The 22,777-nt window shown below is 44.8% G+C and overlaps 1 protein-coding gene and 1 long non-coding RNA gene across 5 annotated transcripts in view; one reads left to right on the forward strand and one right to left on the reverse strand.

Annotated features, from left to right (window-relative positions):
• Positions 1 to 6,996, reverse strand: part of ELMO2 (engulfment and cell motility 2) — a 33,489-nt gene extending 26,493 nt beyond the window's left edge. For 2 of the 4 annotated variants that reach the window (XM_039864489.1, XM_039864485.1), the window contains exons 1-2: positions 6,897 to 6,993; positions 5,064 to 5,151 (exon numbers count right to left, since the gene is read on the reverse strand). The gene's annotated coding sequence lies outside the window, so the exon portion shown is untranslated. Of the gene's footprint in view, positions 1 to 5,063; positions 5,152 to 6,896 lie in introns of all 4 variants that reach the window. The other 2 variants (XM_039864487.1, XM_039864488.1) reach the window with 2 other exon arrangements.
• A 296-nt stretch (positions 6,997 to 7,292) lies between these two features.
• On the forward strand, positions 7,293 to 18,019 carry LOC120603750 (uncharacterized). The gene is made up of 4 exons (XR_005653108.1): positions 7,293 to 7,323; positions 7,685 to 7,788; positions 12,639 to 12,834; positions 17,868 to 18,019. It is a non-coding gene; the product is annotated as an uncharacterized LOC120603750 (long non-coding RNA).
• Positions 18,020 to 22,777: the final 4,758 nt, after the last annotated feature.

Genomic DNA, 22,777 nt, shown 5'->3' on the forward strand with positions numbered 1-22,777 from the left:
AAGGTCTAAACAGGCACAAGATGACAGCATTCAGCAGGTCCCTCGATTAACACTGAATTGATGAAGAGCAAAACCCACGTAGGTAAGTGTTGCTGATTTAAACCAGAGCAGTTATACGATGACTTTACAGCAATCTCTTGTCTATAATAGTTACAGACAAGAGTTGACTGCTCACTTCTACAGTGTTATTTATTAGAGCGGATGCTCATGAGACCCTGAGAATCATCCCCATTTTACAGGTGAGGTAATTGAAGTTCCGATGAGTTGGAAAACTTCCACATGCCTCTTTCCCGCCCCTCCCTCTCAAAAAAGAAAGACATCACATCGGAACTGGGTCTCAAGGCTGGGTCTTAGGACCTCAAAGTTAGTTCTCTTCCCTCTACATAAAACTCCCTTGGGTGATGAAGATATTACCTGACAATTACGTGGTGGTAAGGTACGGTTCTAAGGATTTTACATATAGTTCATTTAACCCACAGAGCAATCCTGTGTGGTACATTATTACCCCCCAGTTTACAGGTAAGAAAATGGAGACACAGAAAAACACTCAGCATCACGCAGCCGGGATTCGACCCCACTCCCACCCCGCTCTCCCGCCGCCGTAGTCTGGTGTTGTTTTGGGTCGCTGTACCTGAAGCTAAAGCACACAGAAGCTAAGAGACCCACATAACAAGAGCTCACTATTGTAACGCATAACGGTGCCCCACCGTCTAAGGGAGGTGACCCGCCCTCCCTCAGGTGGTTTTCAGTCCTTCGCAATCTAGCCAGACCTCCCTGGGCCACTTGCTATTTCTATGAGGCAGGCTGTGTTCCTTCATTTCTTCGGTACTAGTGCATATTCTCTTCCTTCTTTTGACTGTCAAAAGAGCCCTAGTCAAGCTTCAAAGCTCAGCTCAGATGTCACTTCCCCTTCGTACCATTCTTAGCTTTCCTCAGCTTTCCCTAGCAAAATGAAATGGGATAGGAGCCACTGCGTTCTCACAGCATTCTGTTCATTACCTCTATGAAGGCTCCTGTCCCACTCCGGTGTAGGTGTGCGTTTACACCTCTCTCTCCTTCACCGGCTCCTCCTCTAGGGCAGGCACAAGCCTGCAGTCTCATAACCTAGCACAGCACGGCACGCAGTGACAGTTCCATAAGCACCCATGTCTCCTCAAATCCACTGGCTCTGACTTCCTCGACACCTACGAACTGGGCTGGCTCCAAATGGAGAGGGCCTGACATGAACTGTCCTAGATGCTTCGTGTTCCCGTCATGTCCCACCACCTTCCAACTACACAGCATTTCTATTGTTTAAAGTTTTGTTTGCACATCTAACGTTAGAACGTGTCTCACTGGAAAATCAGATTAGCACCCGACTCTAGTTAAAAGAAAGGGGACACAGCCCTCTGATTTTCTCCCTATAGAAACATCAGGATATCAGAGAATAGAAGTAATAATATTCTCCAGACAGTCCTCCCAGGATAAAGGCTCTCCTTGTGGGGAACTCTTCCAGCACTGGTTTGCTCACGCTTTTCATTTTCCTTTTAGAAAGGAAGTGGAAATTAGGTCGAAGCAATTCAATAATATTGCAAAATTCTCAGGGTTATAAATAGCCTCTTGCTCCACCACTCAGCAATACTATAGAGTTCAAGAACAAAGAGTCAAGATAAGGGAGCTGCAGCTCCACATTCAGGCCCAGGAGGCAAAGAAATAATATACCCCTTCCGGCTTAAACAACTCTCCATCCCTCCGCCTCCGATGCCCTTGAAAATATTACAGATATAAAGATGACTTGGAAAATTCAAAATGTCACAAAACAGGAGAGAGGCACACACTGATCTGAAGATAATTCTGTAAAACATGAGAATGGAAGCCCAGGGTTTCCAAGGCAAAGCTGGGGAAATGAGAAAAATAGCAACATCTTTAATGAACCATTCTCTAAGTGGCTTCCAGAAGGTATGCTTCTCAAATCAGCACCGTGGAGCTTTCTCAATCAATCACCCATGCTCAGTGGAGCTGGATTCTGACAGCGGGGTTGGACAGCCCATCTTAAGAAAAGAAGTGAAAGATGATCCCTTCCCATTAATAAGGAATTCAGAATGAAGAATGCCAGCGGTTTCCAGCTCCCCTCCGGCCCCCATTCTTTTTAGGATAAGGATTGACCGGTGCTTTTTGTTCTGTTCTTTTGCTTTTGATCCAGTGGAGGAAGCATGGGTAAGTCTGGTTTATGTTTCCGGCAGCAGCATACGCCACACCAGCAAGGCAACTCAAGGTCACACCCTCTTTCTAATCAAGAACACAATCTCAGCAGAGGCATCTCCCTGAAATCTTCTCATCTGAGAAGTGACTCAACTTCCCTTAATTCAGACCACTGAATGAGAATGAAGCTCTGAGGAACAGAAGAGGGAATTCGGTTGGCAGAGATTCAGATTCTGACATTTGCTGCTAGAAACGCCAAGAAAGACCATCAGACCTACAGCGGCTGAGGTTTCTTCTTTGTGTTGAAATTTGTTAGACACCGGACTCTCTCAAACTTGTGGTTAAAAGCCACTAGATAGAACCGAAGTGCAGTGAGAAAGGGTGTGGGGGACAGGGTAACTGGGCTTCTTCCCGTTAACATCTACCCTAAGAATCGCCTAGGTCTCCTCTTATCCTGCTTAGAAACCTCCTGTCGTGTTCCTACACATACAGAATAGAGCTTACACTCCTTAGCAGAGCACTCGGCTTTCCTCCGGTGTGGTTCTCAGGGTAGAACTGGCTTTCAGACTTTCCCTTGTAGGTGCTACATCCGTGACACCAGGCCACCTTGTTCCCTCAAACATCCATCTCCTCTAAATCTGTATTTTTGCTTGAGCCCTTATTCCCTCCACCTTGTCCAGCTGACAAACGTCTACTCATCCTTAAAAGACCAGCTCAGACAACCACTCCTAGATGTGGATTTCCTAGTCCCCTCGCCTCAGGCAAAATCCACTGTGCCCTCATCTGTGCTCCGTCTTTTACACATCCCTTCACAATCCCACTGACTGATAATTCTCTATAGGCAGTCTCTTCTCTTGCTACTCAAAGCAGCATCCACATTGCCTGGGAGCCTGCAGGAATGCAGACTCACCCACTGACTCAGCATCTGCCCTTAAACAAGACCTGCCCCACTCACCAGGTGGTTCACATGCACCTTAAAGTTGGAGAAGCAGACTCCGGACAGACTCCTCAGCCGTGGTTCGGCATCACCAGTGCCCACCCACAGTCATTGAAAAACTCCCTCAGGTGATTTTAATGGGCCGTGAGGGTTGAGAGCCACAGTTCCAGAATGGTCAGCTGTCCGAGGACAGGGACTCATCAGGCCTGTCTACTACCCCGCCTCCTCTTCCCCAAAGTTCGCAGCACAGTGCCCAGGACACAGCTGCACCCACAGAATTCCACACCAAAAACACCCTGCAGGATGCCCCCACCTACCTGCCTTTAAAAGAGAATAAAAACACTAACGACAGAGGATTATGTATTGCCTAGAACTTTGTAACTCTCTAACTATAATAATGAGACGGGTTTAGAAGGGGTCAGTGCTTACAGATCACTCGCCTCGGTTTTTGGAAATGAAACAGAAACTGAGATGGAAAATACAGATGAACTTTAAGAGACTGTTTCCCTTCAACAGACGACCATGGTTGCAGCAGGGAGGCAGGGCTTGTGCATGGATGGAGCGTGGTGAGCTAAGAGTCCTGTGTTACCAGCGAAATTCCAGGCTGTGGGCCTGACTCCTTCAGTACTGACCATAACAACACAGCATTGTACTTGTTGTACCATCAGGCCAAACCCTCTCATTTTATAAATAAGGGAACCGAGGTCCAGAGAAGTTGGCAAAGCCACACCACCAGTTAGAGACAAAAGAAGGCCTAGGCTCCCACTTCTGGGTTTGTCCCCTCCCCCGCCCAAACCCTGCAGAACAGGAGACCCAAATGCCCAGCTTTGCCCTGAGCTCAAGCTTCTCTGGATCTCAGGTTCTAATCTTCATGGGAAGGCTGGACGAGACTTTTGTGCAGTCTCTTCCAACCTTGACCTCCTAGTGAGACAGTATAGCTAAACAGGAGCTTGCGTTCTAGCGTGGGACAGACCTGGATTTGGATCCCAGCTCTAACAAGTCCCTTATCTGTAAAATGGGGATTCGAATCAGCCCTACTCTATAAAATTGTGAATGTTAAGGACGATAATATACGTAAATCACTTAAGCATAACACCTGACACAGAGTAAGCAGAATTCCAACTGTGTGAACTTGAAGAAGTTGCAAAAAGACTGTAACCACGTTTTCCTAGTGCAAAAAAAGCCCTATCTGCCAGGCTGAAGTATACAGATGACAAAGTGAGAGAACATATGAGAAGGCAATTGGGAAATAAAATCAACGTAAAAGGCAAAGCACTGCTCATGTTGTTCTATTATTATTATTATTATTTTCTTCTAGCTGAAGAACCTTGGAGAGTTTTAATCTAGTTCCAGAGCAGTGATCAATGCAGTGACACATAATAGGTGCTCAACAAATCTTTTCTAGTGACTTTAATAAAATTAGCATATCTGATGGAGTTACAAATTCAAATGCCTTAAGCAGCTAGGCAGGTAAGTAAGTAAGCTAAGCAGCATCTATTCAGGATCTGTGGCAAACTACAAAGTACCCGCCCTGCCTAGGAATTCAAATTCAACACTTTAAACACATTACACAGCCTTGCGCAGACGGCCACCCTGGACACCACTGATTCTGGTTCTTCATCACACCACGGGGTATCCAATCATTTCGTGAAGTGGTCTTGCCTTTCCGAGTACATGAAAAGCATCCTGGAAATGAAGGCTGTGACTTATACGCCCCCAGTCATCCTAAATGGCCTACAATGGTGCTGGCCTCACGGCAGTGAGGGCCTCACTCAGTGAGCAGTTGTTGAACTGAAAAGCCAGAGTGTTAAATTGACCCTAGGACTCCCAGCACCTCTGAGATGCTGCGGGTGTGCACGTTTATCTACCCAGATCCTAGGACCAGGCTGAGCTGGTACAGGCTGTGCTGATATATGGTGACTGGGTCAAAAAAAAAAAGACTTGCCTTTCAGGTTTTTCCTTCAACTGCATCAAATATGCTTGTTCCTGAGCCACCTAGGCAGGTGGTACTGATGTATCCAGACACATTATCCCTGCATGGAACAAGACAGAATGTACAATATGCCCACAAGTGCCACTGTTTTCAAGAAGTTCAGTCTCCACTTCCTGCACCCCCAAACTTCTCTGGCACCTCCTGGGGGCAGCATAGGGTATAGAAAGACCTGGACTCCAGGTTAACAGATGGGGGTCCTGGCCCTAATCTTGCCACTTGCACTCACAAACTCTAGGCTGATCGCTGGCAGGCAGTGTAACTTTTAGGAGCTTCATTATTTTTATTAATGAAGTACAGACAACAATAATTACCTCCAAAGATCCTAGAGGGGATTAAATGCCACAGGTATATAAAGCTCCTAGCACTGCACGGCCCAACACAGCAGCCCATAGACAGCGCGTGTGGCTACTGAGCGCTTGAAATATGGTACCATGAACTGAGATGGGCTATCTGTACAATACACAAAAGTATTCCAGTGTTGGTTTCCTTCCCCCACTGGAAGAACTTCAGGGACCACGACTCACACCCCCTTCCTCCTGCCAAAGCCGAGTCCTCCATTCACTTTTTAAATAAATATTTACAGTTCTCCTCCTTGTGAAAGCTGCTGGAGCTACAAGGAGCAAAAGCAGACACTATCTTCTTCCTTGTGGACCTTGCTGTCTGGTGGCATAAACAGACACTAATATAATAGATGTAAAACTGTAGTTGTGCAAGTGTGGTGAAGGAGAAGTACAGAGGGTGATGAAAGTGGGGAATTCACTTGGTGGGGGAGTCAGGGACCTCGGATGCCTCTGGAGGAAGTGATACTTGAGTGGAGATTTGAAGGATGAAGCGTTTACTGGACTAAGCTAGGTGAGTAGAGACGACCAGGGACAAGAAACTCTAAATGTAAAGATCACAAATGGGGGGGGGAGGCACTGGGAAACTGGGATTTGTAGTATGAGGAGAATATTGAGCAAGAGGGATTAGTAAACTGACACGAGGGAGAGGTCGGGCGGGGCCATATCTCCATAGCTTGGGTGAAGATCTGGGGCTGACCCTGCAAGAGGTGGGAAGCCCGCCAGTTTTAAGCGGCGGAGTGTTCGGATCTGATCTGCATTTTGAAAAGATCCCTCTGGCCAAGGTGCGAGGCCCACAGGACAGAGGGCCGAGTGCATGTGTGCAGATCAGTTAGAACACTGGAACAGTCTAGAAAAGAGGAGAGAGAGGCCTGAACTGAGGGGGAAGCGGCAGAGATGTAAAATAGATGAATTGCGAGCTACAGAGCCTGCCGGATCCACGGGGCGGGGTGATGAGCAGTGTGTGTGTTGGGGGGCAGGGGGGTGGGGGCGGAAGGTGGCGATGTCAAGAAACACTGGGTTTCGGATGTGTACCACCCAGCCCCAAACACTCCCCGAGCTCCTGTCGAGCCCTCTCCCATCCTGCGCCTCTGCCATCTCCTCCCTCTCGCATCCTCTCGTCGCGCCCCCGGGGTTCCATCCTCCTACCCTCCTCCTTGCTCAGACCCGCCGCTCGAGGCCTGACCCGCCCTCTTTCCCACCTGACGCCTCTTCCCGGTCCGGGACTGGGTGCTCCTCTAGCCCGGCGGACCCAGATGGGCCGCGACCCCTCGGCGGACTGCCGAACTGGCGCGGTGGAGCCCTCTCCAACCCCTCAGCCCCCAGGGCAGGAGCACGCCGCAGCCTCTGGCCCCCTTCCCGACCTGGCCTCTCCTTGCTGCTTCTTTTGGACCAAACCCCCTTAGCGGCCCGCCAAGCCCGGGCCTCCGGGGTGCCCCTCACTCACCAGGGAACGGACCGAGGCCCAGCTCCCGCGCCCAGGTCTCGCCGCCCGGCTCTTCCAGCCTCCGCCCGCCCCGCCTTCCCGGGACCCCGCCCCGCGCAGGCCGACTCAGGCTTCTATTGCTCCGTTTCGCCGTCACGCTGAATTCTCTTTCTTTAATTGGGTTGTTTGCCTGTTACTCAAGTAAAGGCGGGCCCAGCTGTCGGGGAAAACGCCGGTTGTCCCCACCCCCCAGCGGAGGCCTCTTAAAGAAACAGGCCGCTTCTCCTCCTTCCCCAACACCCTCCCCTTCCCCGCGGGCTATGGGATAAGGAAAAACGGATTTCTCAGCAAATGCAAAAGGCAGCAGTTTTTTCTTTTTCCTCTCAAAACTTTTTTTTTTTTTTTTGCCACAGCCCGGGAGAGAAGGAAAAGGCTTTGATTCCTTGTGGTAAGTCAGTTTTTGAGGGCTAAGCTTGTCCTCTGGTGACGCTCAGCCCCGTGCCCAGGGGGCAAATAACGCACACTCAACAGTGGGGATAACTGAGTGGGAAGTGACAGTCGTGTCAGAGGCTGCTCACCACCAAGATTGAGCTAATTATACCAACACTCAGGGCTGACCGTGGGCGCTGAGCAGAGGCTGAGGGGTACAGCTCAGCTGTACTGTTGGTAGAGACCCGTGGGTGGTGGCATTCGTCACTGCACCTGCAATGGGAACAAGGCCGGCACTGCGCCAAGGCCTTACTCGTGCTATCTCACTTTAAGCTCACGGTAACTCTGAAGTAGGTATTAAGTTGATCCTCTTGTTACAGACAAGGAAACTGATGCTCCAAGAGGGCCAAAGATCATACAGCTAGTGATGGGCAGAGCAAGATTCCAAACCATTTCCTCTCACAGATCCTCACAACTCCCAGAGGTAGGTATTTTTGTTGTTCGTTTTACAGATGCTCAGCAGAGACTAAATAATGAAACTGATACTTGGCAAAGAGACTAAGTAATAACTGCCATTTATATAGCACTTCACAGTCTGCTAAGCAGTTTTACATATGTTGTTTCATTTGATCCTCAAAATATCTTGGAATTGAAGACAACTTTTATTAGTCCTATTTTATGAGTGAATAAAATGATGCTCAGGGAAGTTGAGGCTTAGTAATAGCTGATATCGCTACAGCCCATGTGGAGGTCATCAGCAAGTTTTCCATATGGGAAGGTCCAGATAGGCAATATTTTTGGCCATATGGTCTCTGTCACAACCACTCAACTTAGCTCTTGTGGTATGAAAGTAACCATACCGGAGTCTTTTTATAGACCATTGCTTTGTGGGATCCTCACAGCCCTCTTGTTATTATTCATACTGCTATTATTTATTGTTAATGTATTAGTATCGTTGATGATGCTGTTATCATCCTTTTCATTTTATACAGGAGCAATCTAAGGCATGTCAAGGTTAGGGATTTACCCAAGGTCAACACAGGAACCAGAAGTCAGATCCACCTTTCCTCACTCCAAAGTCCATCCTCTGTCTCCCACATTGCGTCGCGAGATTTCAGGAGAGCTCCGCCTCAGTGTAGCAGATCTCCCTCCTGCGCCATGGCGGGATGACAGGCCCTGTTCATTTTACCTTTTCCTGGCTCCAGGGGTTATTCCTCCTCAGGACCATCCTCCCACTCCTCCCTGCCTTCCCCATTTCCACCAGCCGGTGAACACTTCTCCTTCCCTGAGCCACGGTGCTTATACCTAGCAGCCTTTAATATTACTGAGAATAGAATCTGCTGGAGAACAGGCTCCCTGGGAGCAGTGACTGTGGTGGAGGCTGCTAGCACTGCACTAGCTGTGTAGTTTTAGCTGTCTGCCGAAACCCCTTTCTCCCTGCCTTCCGCAGTCATGTGTCTGCCTGGCTAAGCTTCACTTCCCAGCCTCCCCAGGTAACCGGGTCCTTGTCAATGGACATGATGTGTAAAACTGTGGGCAAGGACTTTAGCCAGTGGGCCTGCCTTCTCTCGCTCTTTCTCCTCACTGGCTGGGCCCGGCCTTGCCCTCATGATGACAAGGATGTGCTGAGGGATGGCAGTGCCATAAAATAAAAGGTGCCAGCATCCCAGAATGATTGCATAAAACAGAAAGTTATCTGCTGACCTGGAATACTTCCAGGTTGCTTCATACTCTCATGGGAAAGAGAAGCAATCTTTGTTATTTAAGCCACTAACTCTTTCTTTTTGGAGCGGGGGATAGGTCAGGGGGTGGGGGACATCTGTTTGTTCCAGTCAGCCCTGCACTTACACAACCCTGAGAGTTTAAATTTAAAATTTAAAAATTTTGTGGCTCAGGTGCCTCACTTGCCTCACCCTCATCCTGGCCCTGCTCAGTACACATTTACCCAAGCACCGAATCATTCACTTTAGCTTTTCAATACTTTGGGTCTTTTTTTAATTCCTGATATGATAGTGCAGGTTCTTTAATTGCAAGTCTCAGGAACCAATCGTGGCTAACTTTAGCATAAAAGAAATGTATTGTCAGGCTAGTGGTGAATTCACAGAGGTGGCAGGAAGCTGGAGAACTAGACTTAGAAAAGAACAGAGAGAGTGGAGATGCTTTGGGTGTTCAGGTAGCCAAAATGAATCAATTCCATCCTTTTCTCCCCTTTCTTGATCAGAGCCAAAGTTCCTGGAGCAAGAGTCTGATTGGCTGAGCTCAGGTAACATGTCCTCCCCTTAGCTTAGGAGGGTAGACCCCTTGATTGACAGCTCCACTAAGACTGCACACAAGGGAAGAATTCCAGATCCCTCCTCCTCCACCCCCAGCTGCTACCTGTGGGCAACTGAGGCCAGGTGCCCTGTTTTCAGGCTGGGATCAAGGAGAAGTACCCGAAGCTGAATGTCATGATTACACAAACCCAACAGTGTCTGACACATGGTAAAGTGTAATAGTGAAGATTCCTGGTACAGACCTCTCTGCTACTTACCAGCTGTGCATTCTTGTATAAGTTACTGGATCTCTCTGAACCTCAGTCTCATCTGTACCATGGAGATAATAAGAGTACAGCGTTGTAGTGAGAATTAAATGAGATACGGTAAATGTACAGCACTTAGCATGGCACCTGGCACGCAATGAGTGTTCAATAAATTGTAGGTAGTTTTCAAAACTGTAGTGAGCCTTTAATAAGTATTTATTGTGTGTTAATTATCAATAATATTTCGAGCTCCTCTAAAATCACATCTGAAACTGGAGCATATCTAAATACGTCTCCCAATTCTCCAATCCATTGACCGTCCACGTTTGCATGGTCTGTCACCCCCTTTGTGGCCTCAGTTCCCTTTTTCTCCAGCTTAGAACTCTGGTCTTCCCTATAATCACTCCCTTGTGTTCACCTTCAACCCCCATGCTCACTTCTCTCTTCATCTGCTCACCTGGAAAATCCCATCTCTGCCTAACTCCAGCTCACCACCTTTTCCACACATGTGCCCAGCAATGGACTGGGGCCAGAGAAAAATACAGAACCTTTCTGGCTCAAGTGGGCCCTCCCCACTACGGGGCAACCCCACAATACCGATTTCCCTGGCCAATTCACTCTCACTCACCCAGAGGTTGTCTCCTATCTTGTCTTTTCTCTGCCTTGACCTCCTCCCTCTTAGCCGATGAACTTTGTCAGAGAGCTGACAAAGAAAAAAGAAAGAAAAGAAATAATAAGGAGAAAACCATCTCCCCTTCTCGTAGCCAAATCCACCAGCTACCTGCATCAGTATGTGAGTGCTTGGACTTCTCTCCTGTCACCGTAAATGCACTTTCCCTGATCCTCTGTAAGGGGATGCACCCTAGATTTCATCCCTCTCACCTACTCAGAACGTTTCCTTCCCTCACGCCTATGACATCGACACTTCTGTCATTCCCATGCATCCACCTGTGCTGCCATATGGCCCATCTGCAGAGTGCCGGAGGGACTAAAAAGACAAAATCTTCACCACGGTCTACAGGACCTTAGATGATCTGGCACTTGACGACTTTGACTTACGCTATTTCTACTCTCCCCCTAGCTCGCTCTGCTTGACTCTTACAGGTCTAATTTCTCATTTCTCAAACACCCCTGTGCCTTTGCACTTGCTGCTCTCTTTCTTGGAATCCCTTTCTCCCTGATCGTCACATGTCTTACTTCTTCACTTTATTCGGGTGGTGCTCTAATATCTCCTCAGACGAGTCCCCCTTGACCACTCTATCTTCTCTAATCCAGCCCCTCCAACCCTACTCCGTTCTCTTAACTGGCTCTCATCGTCTTCACAGCACTTGACATCTTATTAGTATTTTGTTTTCTGATTTTCACATTAGTTGTAAGCTCCGCAGCAGCAAGGATATTGCTTGTCTTGTTCCCAGCTGTATCCCCAGTGCCTAAAGCATATCTAGTATATAATATGTGATTGGTATATCTTATTTATTGCATCATTGAATAAACAAATATAAAAAGAAACCATGGGTAAATGGAGAGTCTCTATGAACTTGACTCATGTTATGTTTGAATCTCTCTATACACTCATAAGTTAAACATGGCACTTTTCACATACAATTATCATTGAAGTCCAATCCCTGTCCCACACCGTAAGGATTTCTGATACGGTGGCTCATCGATGTCAAGCCTATGTTTATGTACTAAAAGAAAAAGAACCAGTATTTATTGTGGGTCTACTATGCACCAAGAGTTATGTTGGGGACTCTTATGTTATGTTACACACATTATCTCATTTAAAACTGTCAACTTTCTAGAGTATTAGAGTGCCCATTTTACAGATGACGGAGACTGAGGTTAGAGATGCAAAGAAACTTGCTGAGGCCACACAGCCTGGTTGGTAGCCAAGTTAGTATGACTTCAAAGTACAAGTCCTTCTCTTTATACTACCCACTGAAAAACATATACCTGAGCATTTCATTCTTCAAGTTGTTCTGATTTTAAAACACTTATTAGGGATGGATACATATGAGACTTGTGCTCAAGTCTTTACATGATTTGTCTCATTTGATCCTCACATTCTTATGTGGTACATACTCTTATTACCTTTATTATACAAATGAGAAGACTGAGGCACCAAGAAGTTGAGACATTTTCCTAGGGCTATTTGGTGGAGTGGTGAAGCCAGTATTCAAATCTAATTTCTAATTCTAATTTCAAGGCCTGAGTCTTTTCTGCAACATTGTGCTGCCTCCCTTAAGCCAACTCTCTGCCTCAGAAAGAAAGAGAAGAAAAATGACTAACACAGGCGCATAAAGCATCATTAAGAAAATTCATGGTGACTTGGTTCTTTAAGAGGGAAGCAAAGGGCAGGAGGCAGACAGCCAGTCTAGCATCGGCTCTTGCAGGTTGGGGGTTCACATAACTCACGATAACTTAATTTGCGAAGATCATTCTTCCAGGAACTGGGACTTCTTGCGTGAGTAGAGGTGGAGCAGGGGGGCGGGGGGGGCGGGAGGGAGGACCTTGGAAGATCATGGTGAGAAGTCACGTCAGCCTCCCCAGCAGGGGGTGTGCTCCAAGCCTCCCGTGGTGCACTGAAGCGCCTTCTGCTGTGGCTAGGAGGTCTTCTTCTGAACAGATCAAAGCTCTGTGTGTGTGTGTGTGTGTGTGTGCGTTGTGGGCGGGAGAGATTGAGGCAGGAAGCCTTGTAAGCCCAGCACTAGTGATCAGAGCCAGAGTGGCGGCTGGGGTTCCTTTATTGGTAGAGCTTTCTTTGCTCCAGTACACACCTGAGTGAGTTTTATTGAATTTGTCTGATTTGTCCACAGCGGCTGTCCATTTGCTGAGAAGCTGACGTTGCCATCATGGAAGAAATGAAGGCCCACCCCTGCCAGAGGCCTAGTTGGCCTTGGAGGTCTGGCTAGAGGAGGAGACCATATGGAGAGCCTCCTGTTTATTGTACGATGACCTCCACAACCCAAGAGTTTCTCTCTTATTTCTACAAACATCTGTTGATTACTCAAGGTATGCCAGCCACTGGTTACAAACTGGAGAGCAAAACAAACATGGCCCCTATCCTCAGCATTTATAGCCCCACAGGGAAGATAAACAGCAAACAAACAAGCAAACAAAGTATGTTATTATAAACTGTGACAGATGTTATGCTCCCCACGATGAGGGTCACTTTCCTACATTGCAGCAACTAAAGCAGGAGGTTCTCTCTGAGAAGGTGAGGATTATATTGAGACTTGATGGATGAACAGGAGTGTTCCAGGTGAAGGGTGAAGAGTAGGGTGTTCCAGGTGGAAGGAACAGCAATGTGGGGAGACCTGGAGGTAGGAGAGATCCTGACTTGAACTGAGTGGTTGGACATAAAAGCAAAGGGAAGAGGAGGGTAGGGAGAAGCCAGCTCTGTAGGTCTTGTCAGCTCTGCTGTGAAGAGTTTCAGTTTTGTTCTATGTGCAGTGGGAATCCATTAGAGGGTTGCAAGCAGGGGAATGGCACAATCTGATTTGAGTTTTGCAAAAAGATCTCGTGATTGCAGCGATCAGATTATGTTGAGAATGGCTATTAGGATACAAAGATGGAAGCAGGAAGACCAAGTGGGATGTGAATATTATAAAGCCTGCATACTCGTAGGAAAAGACGATTTTTCTCTAACCCTGGTTATAAAGAGCCACCAGAACTGAGTTTAAACCTGTCTACTAGGTCAATGGCAGCTCACCTCATTGATTCTGCCTCTGAAACCAACCAATAAGTGACAATCTGTGCTTTAAAAATCAGTCAATCTGCAGCGGATGCACTGCGATGAACATGCTTCTAAGGCTGAAGTCAGCCTACTCTTGCCTTTGGAACCAGACCTATCCCAAAATCTATGTAAGATCAATAGTTTGCGTTGCTCGGGAGACTCTGCCTGACCAGCCAAGCGCTCCTGCACTTCAGGAAGCAATAAATTCAGCTGGTTGCAGACACTGAGTTGTGGTCTCCTCCCCCAATAGAGCTCTTTAAGGTCATCCAACCTCTGGATGACAATGGTTTTGTCCACTTGTTACTTCTGAGGATATCCTGCTGGGGTTCTCACTGGTCTGGGCTTCTGTGGCTGACCAATCCCTTTCAACACCCTTTTCCTCAGGAGACTTTATGTCTGTCTACATTACGGTGTAGTCTCATCCTGTCCTGGGGGATGGCTTACTCCTTCAGGAGACAGAAATCATATCAGGTATTTGAAAGAGATAAATCAGTATATAGAATTAACTAGGGATAAAGTTGTTAAGTAGCTGCCCAAAGAAAGGATCGAAAGATCTCTAAGGAGGCAGTGGCCACGGGAAACAGCTACCTGCCATCTCTAAGGCTGAAGGAACAGAAGAAAGACGACGGAATCATTAAAACCGAAAGACATTTTTTTGAGGTTCCTGAAACTCAGTTCCCCGAGGAGCGGTCACCGGCCAGCGTGTGCCGGGATTCTGAGCTCAGAGGAGGGCCCGTGAGGCTGGGACTGCTCAGCTGGTGCTAGTGTCTACAGGGGCATAAGAAGAATCCCTGCAAATGTGGAAGAAACGGAACTGGATTCAACTGATGATACAGGAAGACACCACCATTGCCAAGGCGGATAAGTGATGCTGGGGTGATGCTAACAGGACTCCCATGGAAAGCAGGCAGGAAGGAGGAAGTGCTTTTTCTTCTCCAGGCTTGCAACTTCCTCAGAGTCTCCCCTTTAGCGGCGGCTGGGAGGGAGCTGCCGGCAAGGAACCACAGCTCCAGCATCACAAAGCAGAGTATGGAAAGGTGGGTCTGGAGCTGAGAGACAACAGCTTAACAACCGCACAGGTGACACTCTATATCTGTTTCCATCCCATTTGGAGGTTTGCTTTATTATTGAATTACCAGAAGGCAGCCTTATTTCTAAGATTCTGAGTAGTCACCTCATTGTCGCCTCATGTACTTCTCTCAAGTCGCTCCCTATCTGGTGGTGGGGGCAGAGGCATACACAATTAGATGATTCCCCAGCAAAGTGTGATGACCTCCACGAAAGAAGAGGCACAGGGAGTGGTAGAATGTGGTCAGAGTTCAGTTCGAATGGTTACAGTCCTTGAAAGTGGCCACAGTGCATTTGCGCCGGCACTGAAGGATGAATGGAATTGACAAAAGAGGCCCTGTAAGGTCCGTTATACAGAAGAAACTGAGGCTCAGAGAATCTGTTTCTTGAGTCAGAAAACTTCATCTGTCTGACTGCTTAGCTCAGATTCTAAACCACAGCTTTGTGACTAGAGCTTGCAATTTCTTCAGGTTTATCACCCTAGAACACCAGAATAATGACAGCTGCCTTTCGGGGTAGCTGTGAGGGAAGCATACAGCCATGTTTGGAGACAGATGCTGAGTACCTTCCCACTCCCACTCGCCAGCCTTGGAACTTGTAGTTCAAACTTGTGCCTCAGCGACATCATAAAGCAGTCCATGTCATGGGTCTGGGGGTGGAAGGGGTGGTGGTGTTCTTGTACTGAAGCCAGGAGTGTAAAATCCTGGAAAGTCATTGTCTCGGTGAATACTAATAATGAGGATAATGGTAATAATGGTCACATGCGTCCACATATTGAGTGCCTACTATGTCTATTCCAGGGATTCTATGTTTATTATTTTGCTTTGCCTATTCATCAAATAGGTATTTAGTGCGCTACATGCCAGCCATCATGTTATGTTAACTTTAACCATCGCAATGGTACTGAGTGGTAGGTATTATTATTCCTATTTAACAGACAAAGAACCCGAGTTAAGACAGCCAAAATAACCCGACTATAGAATAAGTATCATTAATATCTTGGCCCAATGAAAGAGCCTATTGCATCATTTTTTTAAAAAGCACCCCAAAGTTTTGTAAATTAAAAAGTTTGATTCTTTAAAAAATAAAAACAATAATTTTTTTTAAAAATAAAAATCTCACTAGATGGGTTGAATAGTAAAATGGATCGAAGAGTTAGCAAACCAGAAGCTCAAGCTAAGGAATCCTCCCAGAATGCAGTGCAAAGGAATAAATAGATGGAAAGTATGAGCAAAGTGTTAAGAGATGTGAAGGACGGATTCAAAAGTCCCACTGTCTGCTTAATGTGAGCTAGAGAATGGAGAAGAAAAGAGAGGAAGGCGTATCCCCGAAGAAAGGCAATTATTCAAGACATCTTAAGAAACACATGAGCTCTTATATTGAGAAGACCTAGTTACAGGCCCCCTGTAACTTACAGGAATTACTTTCTGTAGTTTACACGAAGGGTGTAAAAAGACCTACCTCTAAATACATTATGATGAAATTTCAGGACGCTAAGGACAAAAAGGAAATCCTGAATATTTCCAGAGTGAAAAAAAATGACACGGGATGGAATAAGAGTAAGATTGGCATCCGGCCTCATTTGCAACTTCGCAAGCAACGCAACAGAACACCATCTTCAAAGTTCTCTGGTGAAATGCTTGTGAATGTAGGATTCTTTACCCATCCGAGCTGTTAAGCAAATGTGAGAGCGTCATAGAGACATTTTAAGACACAAGTGGAGTAAAAGAGTTTATAACTCACGGTCCATGAAGAATTGCATTTCTCAATGGGGTACCGATGGCATTTTGTGTAGACAGTTCATCATGTAAGACTGATCCACTCACTGCAGATTGCTTAGTATCCGTCACCACCGTCCATTAAATGCCTTAGTCACTGTAACAGTACGAAACACCCTACATTAGAAAGGGGTGCAGTATGGCCTCTGCTTAAGAACCCACTGGTGTAAAAGATATATTCCAACAAAGAGCAAATGAGTCCAGGAAGAAAAGGTGGGATATAAGAAGCACAGGTAAGCAAGGAAACCAACAAGTTTTGCTTTTAAGTTTAAATATTTACCTTTCTTTATAATAATTAACAAATCTAAGATGATAACATGGGATGGAAAGGCATGAAGTCTGGAAAGGAGGTAGGAGAGAGAAATAAATGCATGCTGAGATTCTCACTTGATTTACTAGGAAGATGTAGATATTAACTCTAGATGTTGATTAAGAATATGCTTCACTATGTGTGTCAAAAATATAAAGATAATAGGAATGGAATATATATGTTCTAAGTCATAGAAGAAAACTTAATTAAAAGCAAATAAAATGCTATTCAATAACCAAAAAGCAGGGATAAAAAAAAACCAAAAACATGAAAACAGCATGCCCAATAGAAAACCCAAGGTAATAGATAGAAATGTGCAAATATATAAATAACTATAATAAATGCAAATATATTAAATTCACTGTTAAAAGACACAGACTCGAGTTAAAAAAAAGGCAAAATGTATACTGCTTCAAAAGAGACAACAAAAACAGAGTAATAAAGATTGAAAATACTGAGATTAAAAAAAAAATACACCAGGCAAATGCCAACAGAAGCAAAGCAAGTGGTACAAGCAACCTTTGCATTAGGCAAAGTGGGTTTCAAGGCAAAAATAATCAGTATTATTTGAAAAGACAAAAATATCTGTCTATAAAATACTAGGTCTATCGATAAATTTAGCCTTTATCCTTAATCCTAATAACATAGGATCAAGATATATGATACTAAAAATGACAGAATTATAGAAGAAAACAATGAATCCACAGCTTCGTAGGAAACTTTAATATACCTGTTAGAAAGCTACACAACTAGTCGTCAAAAAATCTAGTAAGGAACCTGGAGAATTCGATTACCATGATTCACAAGCTTTACTGAATAGAATTATATGGAGATAAATGTTTATCCTTTCAAACATACGTAACTTTACAAAAATTGTTGTTATCTGAAATAATAGTTATTTCTTTTAACCACTCCCCCTTTCACTTATTTCCTATTCTCATATTTTTCTTTCCTCTCCTTCCCGTTTTTCTATCTGTACCACCTGCTTCGCCTCCTTGCAGGTAATAACCTTGCTTGCAAAGTGACTATCCTTCTATAACTTTCTTTACACTCATAAAGTAAGATGTAAATCTATACATACACCTAAGTCGATTTCTCTCCCTATCTCTTATAAAATTGAATCATAATTTACACATTTCTCTGTATCTTGCAGAAATGGAAGATGGAAACCCCTGCAAGTCAGTAGATAGAAGTTTAAGAAATTCTTTTTCAATGGCTGTACAGTAGGTCACGATCGCAAGGTACCACAATTTATTCAACCATTCCTCTGCCTATGGGTATAGCACACTCTGTTTTTAGGGTTTTATTGCAAACATGATCACTGTTGATAGGAACATCCACATCCACATATATTCTGGTGCTCTTATTTCTATGGGTTGGATTTTTCATGCGTAGGATTGCTGGGTCAAAGAATATATGAAGTTGCTTTATTTTGATGTACATTGCCAGATTGCTCTCCAACAAGGTCATACCTACTGTGAATTGGTGAAGATGGTTCCTTCCCAGCCTGTAGTAGGTGTTATCATGGCCTCTATTTGCTAGTCTGGTGTGAGTGAAGTGCTATCTCATTGTTATTTAATTTACATTTCCCTGACTTCTAGGGAAGCTGAATATCTTTTTAGGTTTATTCGCCATTTGGATTTGTTCTTCTTTGAATAGTCTAGTGATAACTTCTGGCCATTTTTATTCTGATACTAATTTGCAAAAGCCCTTTTTTATATAGAGACATTAACCCTTTACCTGCCGTCTGTGTTACAGATGGATAGAAAGATCTCATCAAGTGCTAGGTGGGAATAGTGTTATATGTTTTCTTCTAAGGTTTTAATGATTTCATTTTTTAGATTTAAGTCTTTAATTCATCTGGAATTTATTTTTGAATGACGTGAAATAGGGTTCTGATTTCATTTCTTCTGTCTCCGCACTATCCAATAGCCACTAGCCACATGTGGCTACTGAGCACTTGAAATGTGACTGGTCTGAATTGAAATGGGCTGTATGTTTAAAATATATGCCAGATTTCCAAGACTTGATACGAAAAAAAGAATGTAAATGTCTCATTAATAACTTTTATATTGATTACATGTTGAAATCATAATCTTTTTGATATATTGGATAAATGAAATATTAAAATTAACTTCACATCTTTCTTTTTTACTCTCTTTAATGTGGCCAGTAGAAACATTTTAATTACATACACAGCTTGCATTATATTTCTACTGAACAGCACTATTGCAGATAATCAGTTGTGTCAAAACTATTTCTTAAACACTTTTTTCTCTTTCACTTATCTTTTATCTACCTCTTGAGGGATGTATTTATTTTATTACTTATAGTAGACGTCTATCTTAATTATCGCTTCTCATCATTTTTTCAATAACCCTTTTATATTTGGAGAAATTAATCAGAACTCAAACTCTCAGCTTCCCTCACTGTGAAGATTGTGTATTTGACATTTGTGGAATGAATGGGAAGTGAGCTACACGGGGAATCAAATTCTACATGGAGTTTCCATTTCCATAAGCCCAGGTGGCCCCGGACAATGACCTTTAATGGTGGCAGTCACAGCAGTGGCTTCAAGGTCAAGGTCCTGACACTGGGGGGATGGTGACAGGAGTGGCAGTCCTTTCATCAGGCAGCACTGGGTATGGTTTGGGGCATTGATTAACCTTGACTCTGGCTTTTCAGCCTTCAGAGCAATATCGTGAGCTACTAATATCCCTTTAATAAACTTGCTTTCTCGTTAATCATCAGAATCAGCTTCTGTTGCAATGTAGGACCTAACGTAGAACTCTGACTGATATACTAGGATATTTTTTTCCCCAGGGAAGGGAATCTTGGATTTATTTTTTCCTATTATTTCTAAAATATCATCTATCTTAATGAGTTCTCGCTTCCTACTTTTTTTTTCCCCAGCTGATTTTCTCATTCTTTTTCTATTTCTCAAGGAGAGTGTTGTCTCAGCCTGGGTTCCCCAGGAAACAGGGCCTGTGGCAAAAGGCTCACGGGACATCTTCATAGAGGTTGTGTGAAGTCCTCCATCTGGGAATACCTGGCAGGAAGAGAGTGTGAGCAGAATTTACCCACTGGCCCCTCCCTGTCCCCCACGACTTACTGCCGAAGTCCGCCCCACAGGGCATTAACCCCGCACATCCAGGCTGTATTACCTGGCCCCTCCAGACCGTGGCTGGGTAAGCCAGTTTCTGGGATCATTCTAGCCAGCGCTTATAGTGGTCTGTCCATCTTTTCTGCCAGTGCTCCCCTGGGGCTTCTCACGCTGTAGCACAGTCGATGGCAGAGACAATGAGCTGACTTCATGACCAGGAAACAGCTTGATGTTCCCTCCAGAGCCCCTCCATGTAGGAATCAAGACGAGTTATTTAGGGGTGAGGTTGGTGAGTAGGAGGTGGGGGAGGGCGCCACAGAGGTCCGTGGTGGTGCATACACCAAGTCTAGCACATAGCATTCCTTGCATCATCCAGATCCACTTTCACTCCCTTGTAATAATACTTGGAGCACACAGAAGAACAGGATGCTCTCATTTCTTCCGCAAGAGGAGAGATGCAAGTCAGACTTTTAAAAGTGTAGCCTGTTGCAGTTCCTGAAAAGATTCAAAAGGGTGAGCAAACCAACACACAATTTCTGCAGCTGTAGCTCATTCCAGGGTAGTAATTTATGTTCATCACCTTCCTCCTCTGGCATCCATTCTAGATTTTCCTCCCCCGTGGCCATCACTTCAACTGACGTGTGCTACTTGCCTGGGGGTGGGGGGGCAGTGACTCAGACCTTCCTCCTCACGGAGTCTGAGCCCTGACTTGCCTTGCCCTTGTCTAACTATGGTTGCTGCAATTACCCACTTGTATGGAAGCCCTCAGAGATGCCCCAGTGATGCCCTGGGTTCCAGATTTACACTTATTCTCATTGTATAGTAGCTCCCCTAGCTCCTCACGCTACAGGCTGGATTATCCCAACCAGTATAGTCATTCCTTTCTTTGCCTGGTAACCCATTGGCAAAGACCCCAAAATGGCCAGGAGGCAGTGAGAGAGGCTAATCCTACCTCCTCCACTCCTGTGTTGCTGCAGATTCTACACCATGTATAAGCCATTGGTTCAATGCCTATACCATAGTCTGGTGGACAGCCCCAAACCTCAAACCCCACCCCCAAAAGGTGCTGTCTCTGAGATGGGGCCTTAACTAAACCTTGGCCAGCCCATCCCACTATTCTGTCAGGGCTGATGGTGTATATCCTTGCTACATAAAGTGTGTGTGTATGTGTGTGTGTATGTATGTGTGTAGGGGACCAGCAGCAACAGCATCCCCTGGGAACTTGTTAGAAATACAGACTCTCAGGCCCTACCCCAGACCTACTGAATCAGAATCTACATTTTAACAGGAGTCCGAGGTGATTTATATGCGTGTTAAAATTTAAGAAGAATTGCTATATATGGTAAGATCAGCAAATCATGTTCGCTGAAGCTGGGCAATGCCTGAAGACAGAGGGAATAAGGAGGTGACAGAGGTGGAGAGGAAGAATGGGGTGTAGGATATGGCTACAAATCTGGAGCAATGCTTAAACTGAATCGTATTCAAGTATTAAGTTCTTTTTATTTATTGATGAAGTTACTTAAGGCTCTAAAATTTCCTTTGAGTAAAGCTTTTTCTGTTCCCTATAAGTTTTTCAATGAAGAGGTCTCCTTTTCTTTGTCTTCTGCATAATTTGTAATTTTACTTCTGCTTTCCTTTGATCTAAGGGTTACTAACAAACAGTGTGTTTCTTACACTGAATTTCCACATAGTTAGCACATTTTGGTAAACTTTTAAATTATTTACTTATTTTTTTTTGATTGATGAGCATAGAAGATAGTCTATGAAATATTTAATTTGTTGAATTTTTCAAGAGTTCATGACCAAGTAGATGATAAATTGTGGTAAATGCTTATGTATAAAAATGTACATTCTGTATTTGAAAAAACATGTATGCATGTAGGTATGTACATATGCAGTATGTATTTATGAATTTGTGGATTGTATTTTTAATTATTCTATGTAACTATTTTTCCCTATCAAAGCTATTGATTTTGAAAGAGATATAGTGAAGCCTCTTACTGACATCGTACTTTCATGAGATTCTCTTATTTCTAATAATTTTTACTTTCCATATTTACCCAATTGGTTGTTTGGGGCAGAACAACCAACCAATTGGGTAAATATGCTCATTACATTCTCTTTGTAAACTGTGTAGTATTAATGTCCTTTATCCAATCTGCAATTTTAATCTTAAAATCCAACTTGTCTGATGCGAATATTGCTACTCCTGCTTTTTTTGTTTGTTTCTAGGTCAAGGCCAACTTTCAGATCCTGAACACATCGGCAGCAAGTGTATTGGTGTGGCCCCAAGACCAGCTGCATCGGCAGGGATTGTGGTTCACTTTTTAACCTTCCTCTTATACGTTTCCTTCAGGAAAGATGCCCACTGGAATCCCAAGGAGTATCTCCTAGAACTTACATGAGGAAGTGGCACTGAGTGGCAAAGGGGTGGACGATGGCGGACACTGGGTTCATTGCCCAGACCCCTCTTCGAGAGTGAAGGGCTTATTCCCATGGCCGCTGGAAATGCTGCCAGCATATGATCCTCAGCTGTCAGCACTCTTCAAGACAGGCTGGGCTGAAAAGAATTGCCTCACCCAAGGTCATGTCCTTTCCCAGGGCACTCCCAGCTCCCCTAATGCCAACTTGGGACAACTTAGAAGTGCCACTATCGCTTCAAAGCTCCCCAGGGAGCTGGCTGATGCTTAATTATTAAGTCTGTAGCACAGCCCACTTCCTCACTCTGCCCAAGCCTTCCTGTCCTTTCGCAAATGTCGATCCCAAGAGCTCTCCATAATAAACCTTCTTCCTTCCCTTTTACAGATGTGGATCCCAAGAGCACGTTACATGCAAATCTGTTTCAGCCTTTCTTCTAAGAAAGCCAGCTTTGATAATAGGATATTGTCCTTTTCCTTAAGGGATGCATGCTTACTTTATATGAAGTATCATAATATTGATGACTTTTTTTTAAATTGTTC

This window comes from Pteropus medius, unplaced genomic scaffold, assembly GCF_902729225.1.
Source record: "Pteropus medius unplaced genomic scaffold, Ma_sr-lr_union100, whole genome shotgun sequence".
NCBI classification, from domain to species: Eukaryota; Metazoa; Chordata; class Mammalia; order Chiroptera; family Pteropodidae; genus Pteropus; species Pteropus medius.